The 12,291-nt window shown below is 41.4% G+C and overlaps 1 long non-coding RNA gene across 1 annotated transcript; it reads right to left on the reverse strand.

Moving 5' to 3' along the window:
* Nucleotides 1-919: 919 nt before the first annotated feature.
* LOC134298517 (uncharacterized) lies at nt 920-8,008 on the reverse strand. Its single transcript, XR_010005622.1, has 2 exons — nt 7,801-8,008; nt 920-4,288 (listed from the first exon to the last, which is right to left on the reverse strand). It is a non-coding gene; the product is annotated as an uncharacterized LOC134298517 (long non-coding RNA).
* Between the last annotated feature and the right edge of the window lie 4,283 nt (nt 8,009-12,291).

Consider the following 12,291-nt stretch of genomic DNA (forward strand, 5'->3'; position numbering starts at 1 on the left):
TACAGAAGAGGGAACTTCAGTGGATATTGTTTGTCTTATAACCAGGCAACAAGAGGCACCAGATGAAATTCCTTGTTCTACAAACACACACACACACACACACACACACACGTTTTTAATCTGGCAACCTGACATTGAATTACAGTGCCGAGATTCCTGACCATTGGCCATGGTGACTAGGAGAGAGACGTGGCTTCAGGAAGGCTGGAGTAGAGATTCTGCTGAAGCCACCAGCTATTTCTAGCTGGCAGCTATAGAAATTGATCCTCTAGATATCCAGTCATTTAAGTGAGATTACTGGAATGATCAGTTGATGAGACTAAATTGCTATGTAATGGATTTCCTGAAACCTAGAGTGCCTACAGAATATTCTTGTATTGTGCAGCTGCCTAGCCTCATTCATAGAATTTTACATTGCTTCTTGATTTTGCTGTTCCCTGTGGCTTCTCGTCACTTCTTTCAGCCTTTTTCATATCAGAAAAAGAACCATTAAGGAGTGAAAGCTGGAAGAGCTACACAATGACTTTTGATGGGTAGTAGATGGAATTGTCCACCTGGAAGCACACTAAAGACATGTGTTTTGAAATAAAAATGTTTAGTTGACCCCCCTCTAACAGGATGGAGTTATCATAAAATCCATATCCAAACCCCTGCCATGCAGGAATACACAATCAGAGACCTCCTGACAGATGCCCATCTAGACTATTTTTAAAAACCTCCAATGAATGATATAGAGCCACACTTTGAGACAGGATATTCCACTGTCGAACAGCTCTTACCATCAAAAAATTCTTCCTAAAGTTTAAATAAAATCTATTTTCCTGTCATTCAAATCCATGTCTTTGTGTCCAAATACATGATCATATGAAGCAAATATTTCACAACACTGGCATTGCAATAGATAGTGAATACACTGGAATGAGTATTTATTTATTTATTTATTTATTTATTTATTTACAGTATTTATATTCCGCCCTTCTCACCCCGAAGGGGACTCAGGGCAGATCACATTACACATATAAGGCAAATATTCAATGCCTTTTAACATAGAACAAAGACAAGACAAACACAGGCTCTGAGCTGTCCTCGAACTCATGACCTCTTGGTCAGAGTGATTTGTTGCAGCTGGCTGTAGCTGGCTGGCTGCTCACCAGCCTGCGCCACAACCCGGGCCTTTACAGTATTTATATTCCACCCTTCTCACACCAAAAGGGACTAATGCGGATCACAGAACACACATATACAACAAACATTCAATGCAGACAATTGTACAAAGAAGGAGGTATATATTGACTTTTCCCCATCTTCAGCATCTAAAAGGCTTGTGCCCATTTCTGGCCGTGGGGGGGGGGGGTGCTGTCCCTCCATCTCCCTGCCAAAGATCTGTTCATAACCCTCCTTTTTTGGTTGATTTGCCAGCATTTTTCTGGCAGTTTTTCCTTATTGGTACCTTTAAAATACCTCCCCCGCTTTTTAAAATGGTATCTATTTATCTATTCACTATTATCTATTGTTTTGCTAAGTTGGTGGAAGCTAGCTTAAAGGCCAGGAGCTCACCTTGGATTGACAAGATCTACTGCAGCTGGTGGTTTAACCTGCTATGCTAAAGCCCGGCCCTACATCACAGCTCTCCTCATTTGTGCAACTGTACCCATTGGAAAATCTGCGGTTCCACAGTCATATATATGCATACCCTTATAACCCTGCCGTCTTGCAAATCTGCCGCTCCATGGTTTGTTTTTAAAAAAAGAAAAGAAAAGAAAAATTGCAATTTTGAATTTTTGATGGCAAACTATTCACAGGTCTTGCTTATCTATGGCAGGGAATGGGTTAATCATGGAGAGGAAGCAAATCCACATAGTGAGGTGCACGTCAGCATGAGTGCTCGTTGGTAAACATGTGTGGCGAAACTGTTCCTTTTAATTCCTTCATGATCCTGTATTTGATTATGGTGAATTGGAATAAAGCATTTGGACTCAATAACAGCCATTACTGGTCATAGAATCATAGAGTTGGAAGAGACCACATGGGCCATTTAGTCCAAGTATTTTATAGAGATATATTTTCAGATATGTATTCTACATAATGTTTTATGGTGATGTCTTGTAACTATGTTGTGCCCCACCAAGAGCTGTGAGGACAGGTGGGTAAGAAATAAAATGTTGTTGTTGTTGTTGTTGTTGTTGTTGTTGTTGTTGTTGTTGTTGTTGTTGTTCTGGCACACATCCTGGTTTCTTCACCCTTTCCCTTAATGCAAAGCCTACTAAGCCACTCAAGTCTTCCGTGTTTTTGCTTGCGTGCTGCATTGCTTTTAAGTTATCATCACCACTCTGTACCTAGTTAAGTTCACATTGCTTCTAGCCTGTTACTTCTGAACTCTACTGGAAAGCCCTGGAGAGTGTTAACTCCCAGAAATAAGAAATGCAGGCACTGCTGGTGCACATAATTAGTTTCTCCATACAATAAAGGCTGGATTATGGTAGGGAAACAAGTCACTATTGGGCTATGTGAATGAACCACAAGAGTCCTTTTTTGAACACAGAGTCTGCTTGTGGTGCATAATTACAACTCTGGGACAAGTACAGTGGCTTGACCTGCAGAAAAATAGCAAGAGGTAATGACATTTATCCCCATAGTGTGAAAAGCATTCCCTTCTAATTAGCACAAATCAAGGTAATTCTATGAGAAGAGAAATTGAGTCTACTTCAAAAACTGCCAGAAAAAGGCTCAGCCGACAAAAGAAATTTCCACTAACTAATCCAATTAGTCTGATCACATGGCTTTTAGGGAATTATTCACTTAATTGATTTGTGCAGGTTTCATGAAGTTTCTTATTTATATTCTTTCATTATTTTTAAAAACAGCATATATCCCACCCTTATAATAACTCCATATCACTCAAGGTAGCTAACTGGAGTTATAGCAGTACTAAAATATGATCAAATACAACAAAATGTCAACAACAGCAAAACAAAGCAAAATACTGAGTGCTTAGGATATCCAAGTCTGCAAAGTATCATTCTATAAATATGGAAGTCCCTTTCATGTGTTCTGCAAAATTCTGCTTTTCCCCCAGTACATAGGTACACATTGCTTTCCTGAAAGTATCATTTCATAGCCAGTCTATCAAAATGAAATGATCACAAGTGCACTGAAATGATGGTTACTGATTATGTTAAGATATTAAAAGGAATGCAGCAATAACAGCTCATATCCTTAAAGCTGTTCAAAGCTGTACTTCGGCACAGTTGTCATTCATCATCATGATGTAGGCGCCGCCCCACTGGATTTGGTTTCTGCACTTAGGGCCAGATTGCAGGCCTGATTTTTCCTGTTTTGAAAACATCCTTCCCCCCCCCCACCCCCCAATGCAATTTACCAGCAACTGTGGCAAAACGACGGGTGCAAGTGTGACTTTCTCGCCCCACACACAACTCCTGAGTGCCGGTGCTCCCCCCATCGCATGGAGAAACATCGCCCAAACAAGGCAGAAATGTGCTGGCTCCATTGGAGCAAGCATAACATGAGAAGGCTACCATGTTTGGGGGAAGTGTCCAAGGACGGTTCTACCCTGGTTGGGGGTGGAGCCTCAGCTGGAAGTCATGCACTAATTTTTGTCAATGTGATAAGGTCATTAGAGGACGCTTTGCCAGTTCCTTCCTCTGAAATATAGCATGTGGCGCTGTACTTGTCCCAGAGTTGAAATTATGCACCACAATCATTCATTGCTGGTTTCTCGTCCAATTGCCAAGAAAGACTGAACCTGCTTAACTTCTATGATCAGACATGATCATCTGCCATTGGGGGATATAGGCCCCACTTTAATAGGTAAAGAGAGGAAAGAACAGACATTCAGATCAGTTTTCCAGGCATTCTAAGAGAAAAGCATTCTTCTCTGTCTCTGCAGAGTGGAATGAGTTTCTACAGCCTGCTTGAAAATCTGCAGCTACTGAAAGCTGGATGTTGACAATGATAATGATAATGATGAGCCACAGGTGTTTTGGATTTACTAATACATGCTCATATTATGTTATGCATTCTCAAGTATATAGAATATGTGTATAAGGTGATTATGAGCACAAACCAGTGACTCCTCATCACCTCTTCTTCGAAAGTCCAAACCCATACAGATGGGAACATCTGAAAAGCCCCACTCATTCTTCTCAGTTTGTAAGCTCCAGACCTAATGCCAGAACCTAACAACGTTTTCGTTTTCTGATACTCCAAGGTCATCTTCCATAAATAAAGATCACACAGACTTGCAGTTACAAGAATTATATTCCAGCACCTGTGAGAGTCACCAAGAGAAGAAAGATTGATTAGCATAGTCCAGGGGTCCCCAAACTAAGGCCCGGGGGCCACATGCGGCCCATCAAAGCCATTTATCCGGCCCCCACAGCACAAAGGCAGAAGGGGGTTGGGCTAAATGACCCAAGGGTTCTCCTCTTCTCTATTATTATTATTATTATTATTATTATTATTATTATTATTATTATTATTATTATTGCTTGGTGGCCAACTATAGTCCGGCCCTCCAATGGTCTAAAGGATCGTGAACTGGCCCCCTGTTTAAAAAGTTTGGGGACCCCTGGCATAGTCCATCTGAATATTGAAATATTGGTTCATAAGTTGGTTTAATAAACATTTATACATTTGCACATAATTTTCCATTTTTAATCAAATACAAACCATGTGAAATCACAAGAAGCACTAACAAAAGTTGTAGGAAAGAACTAATGTTTCAAAGGAGGAACAGGGGAACAGATGTCACTGAACTCATTATTGTTAGATTTAGACCCCTTCTACACACCTGTATAAAATCCAGATTATCTGCTTTGAACTGGATTATATGGCAGTGTAGACTGCTAATCAATTTCAAAGTAGATAATGTGGATTATCTGCCTTGATATTGTAAATTATATGGCCGTATAGAAGGGCCCATAGATAATGCTAGTTCAAGTACTTGGAAAGTTTCTCATTTTGGACTAATACTCCCAGAATCCTCTGGTGGTTTTTGTACATGTAGTCAAACAGGGTGTCCTTCCTAATGTTATTTGCCTCATACAGCAAGGAGAGCTCAATTATTCTCTATGGAGATCTCTGCAGTGCATAGCTGTAACTCCAGCACAAGACAAAATCAGGCCTTTGGGACCATAAGGCAAAAAGACCATAAATGAATACAATTTATTCACTACTGACATGTTGCCTCCATCAGCATCCAGTCCAAATCAGTCAAATGCTATTGATACATGTTAGCTCACGCATCGCCCGCTTTGCAAATTAGTGGCAATTTTTACTTGGCTGAAACTTGATGTTGCCTCTAATGGAAAAGTTAATATTTTAAGGGGGACGGGGTGATGCACCAGAACAAATCATGCACAGAAAAGCAGAATACGGCACAAGTCAGTTCATTATTGTCAACTAAAACATATCCAATGACTCAATGAGACCTTTTTAAAATCCACTCAGTCAATTGGTTCACTCTGGTCAGGGCAAGCAAACAGGTTTAGATCTATATTGGTAGGGCTTAATATCGTAATAATAAACTCTGCATGATTCCTTTGAATATTCTTGAGAGTGAGGTGGAAATGCACTGAAAAAAAGAACAGATTAGTAGGCAATGAATTGTTAATATTTTATATTTTGGCACTTGGACAAGGGGTCAGAATTCATCCCCCCCCCTCCAGTTACAGGATTTGTCTCCAATTTTCTAGTAAATTGTTGGCAGCTGGCTATTATATAAAACGTTTCTTGAAAAATAGAGAACAGTATGAATGGAGATGGGAAAGGAAAAAAGAAAACTTAGGAAGAGGAATATAAAATTCATTGAATATCATTCCATCAGTTAGTCTCTTTTTCACTCTCTTTGTCTCTCTCTTTCTCTGTTTGCCAAGCTTATTGCTTTCCCATTCCTTTCCATTGATAATGGGAAACCTTAGAGAGATGAATTACATAAACTGTGATAAAATTCCTGACAAAAGGCCACTAAAAATGCATGTAAGAAATTACTTGTGAAAGTAACAAGGATCCTTTACTTGTATGTTGCTAAAATAACTTTACTCTTATTTGTTATGTTGGGCTTTGCATGTGACTTTGTTGCTCTTTTGTTACCAAAAAGTAATTGAAAAGATCTGTCCAAGGTACTGAGCACTGTACCCAAAATAGATTTTGAGCTGTGTACATATTTAAAAGTTCAAACTAAACCCTGGGATGTAGTCACCTGGAAAATGCTAGTAGCTACTTCCCTTACCAAGATGATACAGAAAAATTAACTTAAAATTAGAAAAACGTAAACACAAAGCAGATTGTTTTTATTTGCTGTGAAGTCATACTGACCCTTGGAATGAAATAGCTTCTTTAAGTGCCCTAGCCTACCGTGGTCTTTCAAATACAGGGGTGGGGCCTTTCGCACCAAATCATCCCTTTCTGTAATGAGTCTTTCTCTTTACCAAGCATCCCCATCTTTTCCAGCAAGTCATATCATATCATGAGATGCAAAAAGCATGACAGGTTCAGTTTAGCCATTTTGATGTATAGTGAGACCTCAGCCTTGATTTGCTCTAAGGCAGACTCGTTTGTCTTTTTGGCAGTCTAAATATCCTCAGGGGATTAAATAACCTAAAGGCACTAGATCTCATCTGTCTTTAGAAGCTTGGTGGGGTCAGCCCTGGTTAGTACTTGATTGGGAGACCACCAATGAATACTGACTGCTGTAAGTTTCAGAGGAAAGACTTGGGACACCCACTTCTGAGAAATCCTTGCTTTGTAAAATCCTATGACATTAATGGGCTGCCATAAGTCAACAGACAACTTGAAGGCACACATGAAAAAACTGGGACATTTTAAAAGCAGCTGGAAAAGTGGGATGGCAAAGGATTAACTACAGCTGCCAATTCAGAGCACTTGGAGATTTTATAAAAGTAGTTGTAGCTCAAATAAAAATGATCCAGACACAAAGACCTGGACTACCATTTAGTCAGATGTTTTGCAGGTTTTGCAAATCCAATTCTCTCGGTAATTGCAAAAGAAGACTAAAAATGGCCACATGACACTAATCATAAGAAAATGCATCTGCAATCAGATTGTTAATACATTCCACTTCTGGGCTTATGATATCGTCAATAATTTGATCCGATGTCCTTTCCTTTATTGCTTGATAAAAGTAATAGGGGAGAACACCATGTTCACTGTACTCCATTTTATTACACACAAAGCTTTTGATTTTCCAATATGGGTGAACTAGGTGGCATGGATGAAAAGTCCCCCTGTTGCTATCCATTAACAGAAAGATGGGAAACAAACTTTTCCAAAGGTTAGCATGACTGCAAAAGTGATTCATCCATTCATTCACACATAATTTGAAACTAATGGAGCTGAAGACTAGGATCCACTTCTCAATGGCAGGATGTTATTAAAATTTAGGACTGAATGATGATGATGATGATGATGATGCCTAAATTAATATATGCCAAGCAAGGGGTTGCTCTTAGCAACAGTAATATCATCTTCAGCACAATGGTTTTTCCAAGAACAAAGACCAGTATGATTTGTCAGACAGTGAAAGTTTCAAATGACAAGGGTGAAAATCAAAATCTCCCAGACATGGGGCTATCATATGGTGCATGGTAAATCCTCTCTCCACAAATTCTTTTCTTTTTCAGATCCAGCATAGGTTAAAAAAAATCAAGTGTGGATATAGATGATGGCATTATGCATAATGGCAGGGTGTAGTAGCTGTGTGTGTGTGTGTGGGGGTGTAAATGGGGGGCAGTGTGTCATTTGCACAGGCCTGTTTCTTACCTGGTTTGTCTTGACCAGTGCATGTGTGCTGTGTTGGCTTTTTTTCTATTTTGCTGCAACTGCACCGTTGTGATATTCTTCCAAGACTTTCCTCTGTTCTGCAATATTGTGAGATAGCTGTGGAAGAAAATTCTTATACAACAAGACCAGGAAATGTTACTAAGGACTTTATCACAACAACCTGCTATTCCACTACAGTCCCAATTGTATAGATTAGGCTTGCTCAAATAATTCGTTTTCCCCGTTTACCGTTATTGATTCGTTTTTTTCAATTGTTTTGAAACAATATCGAACCTTGGTTGTCCACACGTCTGGATATCGCGGTTTCGAATCGCGAGAGGCCGTTTTTTCTTATTTCTTCGTTTTTTTCGAAAAGAAAAAAAAGCTTTTGCAAAGCACCCAAACTCCTTTCCTTTTGCCCCTCAGCCAATGGGAGGCTCAGCCAATGGGAGGGGGCGAGGGGGAAGGAGGCCGAGGAGGAGGAGGAAGACGGAGGGGGGAAATGGCCGCCGCCGCCGCCGCCTCGCCTCAGCTCAGTGCATTAATTAATTGGGCCTTAATGAGCCCCCTTCCAAGCCAAACCCACCAGAGAAACACCCTCAATGCAAACCTTGCAACGTCCTTCTCTCCTTCTTGGACACAAAGGCAAAGGGAGGAGGCACTTCGGGTTCCCAAGCGACCTGAAAAGAGCCATAGAGAAAGGGAGAGCCAGTGCGCATGCTCCACCCTCCAAGGCACACAAGGGGGGAGTTCGCATGGGAGCCGGAAGTGTTGGGGCCTCCGTCCCTCCCTTGCTTTTCCTCTTTGGTCTCCCTATCTTGAACACAGAACACGCATGAAAAAAAACACACCATAATTTCACAATATATAGTTTAAATAACAAAAGGAAGAGGAAGGAAGAGGCCCGGGATGCGAGGGGGTGTGGGCCAGGCCCGTCCTCGGCTGCTCCCAGGGGCCCAGATTCGCACCCTCCCTCCCCCCAATACAGGTCTCCAGTCCATACCACGCTACATGAACTTGAATGGATACTGTGGTTGTGTTGTCGAAAGCTTTCATGGCCGGGATCACACTGTTGTGGTATGTATTCCGGGCTCTATGGCCATGTGCCAGAAGCATTCTCTCCTGACGTTTCACCCACATCTGTGGCAGACATAGAGGTTTTGACGTCTGTGCGAAGCTAGGCAAGTGGGGTTTATAGACCTGTGGAATAATGTCCAGGGTGGGAGAAAGAACTCTTGTCTGTGGGAGGCAAGTGTGAATGTTGCAATTGGTCACCTTGATTAGCATTGAATAGCCTTGCAGCTTCAAAGCCTGGCTGCTTCCTACCTGGGGGAATCCTTTGTTGGGAGGTATTAGCTGGCCCTGATTGTTTCCTGTCTGGAATTCCCATTTTCTGGGTGTTTCTGGGAAGGTAATGGCACTCCATGTAGTCATGCCGGCCACATGACCTTGGAGGTGTCTATGGACAACACTGGCTCTTGGGCTTAGAAATGGAGATGAGCACCAACCCCCAGAGTCAGACATGACTGAACTTAACGTCAAGGGATACCTTTACCTTTACCTACACACACACACACACACACACACACACACACAAGCAGGGACTATATATATATTATATATACACAATATATATCACACACACACCAATTTAACAAAGTTTCAGCCACAAAAACAAAGTTTCTGAAGTAGAACAATGACTTTCACAGTAAAGACAACCCAATTTAACAGGAAATAAGACTTTCAAACCAGGAACAGATTACTGCAATTATTAAAAAAAGGTTTATTATAAAAGCTATGAAAATTTGCCAAAAATCAGAGGATAAGGGAAACGTTCCACATTTTGGTGAGCTATCAGTGTTAAATGTGTTCTACCAATGTACCAAGTTTGAAGAAGATCACTCAAAAAATGAGGGCGGGAGAGCCCCCTAAGTCCCCCCCCCTTCGGGCTGTTTTTGGGCCACCGCGCATGCGCGTCCGCCATTAACGAATTAATTTAGAAAATAACGAATTTTCGTTAATTTCGAAAAATTTTGGGGGCCAAATTCGTTATTAGCAACAAAAACGAAAAAACTGCCCCCTCTAGTTTTGAAACGAGTTTAGAATCAAATTTTTCATGGATCGATCAAGCCTAGTATAGATATTAGACACTGTCATGTCCAACTCCAATAGTGAGAGTGAGGAGTTGCTGCATGGGCCAGCAGCAGAGATGGAGGTCAGCTGCAACCTAGCCTGGTTCAGTGACTGCTGAAGATGAGGTTTCAGTAGAAGCAATCACGCCCAGGCCTGTAGCCGGGCCCCCTGAAAATTGTCAGTTAAAAAAAAACTGGTTTACTCATGAATTTTAACTGGTTAACCAAATCCCCATGCTAAGTCTATGAGATGCAAAAAATTAAGAGTCCCTCCAGACACTATCTCAAACAAATATTGACAGGTCTGTAGGTGGGGGGGGGGGGAGGCCAGGGGTTCAACCCCCCCCCCACCCTGAAATTTTCAAAACCCACCCCGAATTTTTTTCTGGCTATGGCCCTGATCATGCCCCAGTCATCTGAGCAAGTGGCAGCAAGCACACTTGAACAGGCTAGAGAAAAGTTAAACATACCCTCACCTTTGGGTATAGGAATGAGTGGGTAGAGTATTGCAGGTCCAAAAGATTAGCAGAGAAACTATCATTAAACAAGCAACAGCTGAGATCATAGAATAAAAGGCCCTCATCATTGAGCCTTGTTGTAGCGGGCAACATTGTTGTTTCTTGTCTGACTCTGCTGCTCTTCTGACACCTCAAACATTCTGTTCTTTTGAAGCCTCACTTTAACATTCTGACTACCTGCATTTCTGACCCTGGGTTGTGATCTTGGCTTTGGTGTTATCTGATTCATTTGTTCTTGACTTGACTCTGTTGCTTCACTGGCTTGACTTCAAGGAATTTTGACTTCGGCTACTTGGACTTTGGATCTCGACATTGGCCAACACCTCTCTGTTTGTGGTTTGTAGTTATTCCAACTTGACTTCCAAGGGCTCCTGAATGTGGCTTCTCTGATATCAGACTCTTGATTCTGCCTGACTTTCCTGTTGTTTGTTGAAACTAAACTCCTGATAACATGGCTGAGTTCATGACACAAAGAGTGGCTTCAATTTTCTCACGCACTTCATCCAAACCCATGGGTCTGATAGCTCCAATCGTATAAATGTATTCCATTCATTCAGTTCACTTAGTATTCTCTATATCTGTTTTTATAACTGCCAGCAATTGCCTGTTCCATTCCCCCTTTTTGTTATTCAAAATAACATGCTTTCATCTTCATTTAGTATATAATTTTGTTCCTTCAATCATCTTCTGTTTATATGATTTTTTATTCTTTGGGCTGTTACTGTTTGTTCACTTATAACAAACAGTAACAGCCCTTCTGTTGTGGTTGTGGGCAATTAAGTACAATCTTTCCATTTTATATGTCTGCTAAACAACATTTTTGAAAATGTGCTGTAGTGCTGGGTATGTAAGGCCCTGGGATGGATCTGACTCACAGGCTTCTTCCATTTGTTCCAGGTATCATCCAGCTCACTCCCAGCAAGTCATCCTAGGATACCATTCTCCTTTATACGTGGATCTCCAGAAGGTACAGTTCAGATGACAAAATCAACCTGTACCTATATACTTTGCATCAATTCATGAGGATATATATATGAGAGAGAAGTGACAATTATAGGATAAAGCAGAATCTGTGGAGACAGGTAACACTGGATAGAAGCTTTCTGGCTGCAAGGAAAAGTCCATGAAGATAGATGGGAAAAGGTAGAAAACTAGCAGTTCTGAGTAATCAGAGCCTTCTTCATCAGATCTTTCAACCACCTACAGCAGCGTTTTTCAGCAGCGTTTGGGACTCCTGGGGGGAATCATAAGGGGGGGGAGGTGTCAGAGCGGTCGCCAAAGATCATCAGAAAACACATATTTCTGATGGTCTTGGGAGCCTCTTTGGTAGAGAAGGCTGAAGATCTCTCTGCCTGTTCTTCTCTAGGCAAGTGAGGTTTATATATCTGTGGAATATCTGTTTGAGGCAAATGTGAATGTTGCAGTTGGCCACTTTGATTAACATTGAATGGCCTTGCAGCTTCAAAGCCTGGCTGCTTCCCAAATCAGGGCCAGCTAACACCTCCTAACAAAAGATTCCCCCCAGGCAGGAAGCAGCCATGCTTTGAAGCTGCAAGGCCATTCAATGCTAATCAAGGTAGTCAATGGCAACATCTACACTTGCCTCAAGCAGAAAATTTCCCAACAGACCTCACAACCACTAAGGATGCCTGCCATAAATGTGGATGAAATGTCAGGAGAGAATGCTTCTGGAACATAGTCATACAGCCTGGAAAAATCACAGCAACCCAGATCGAGTATTGTTTGAGTCCACTGTGCTCTACAACTCCAAAACTCAAGGTCAATGACCACCAAAACCTTCCAGTATTTTCTGTTGATCCTGGGAGTTCTGTGTGCCAAGT

This window comes from Anolis carolinensis, chromosome 4 (assembly GCF_035594765.1).
Source record: "Anolis carolinensis isolate JA03-04 chromosome 4, rAnoCar3.1.pri, whole genome shotgun sequence".
NCBI classification, from domain to species: Eukaryota; Metazoa; Chordata; class Lepidosauria; order Squamata; family Dactyloidae; genus Anolis; species Anolis carolinensis.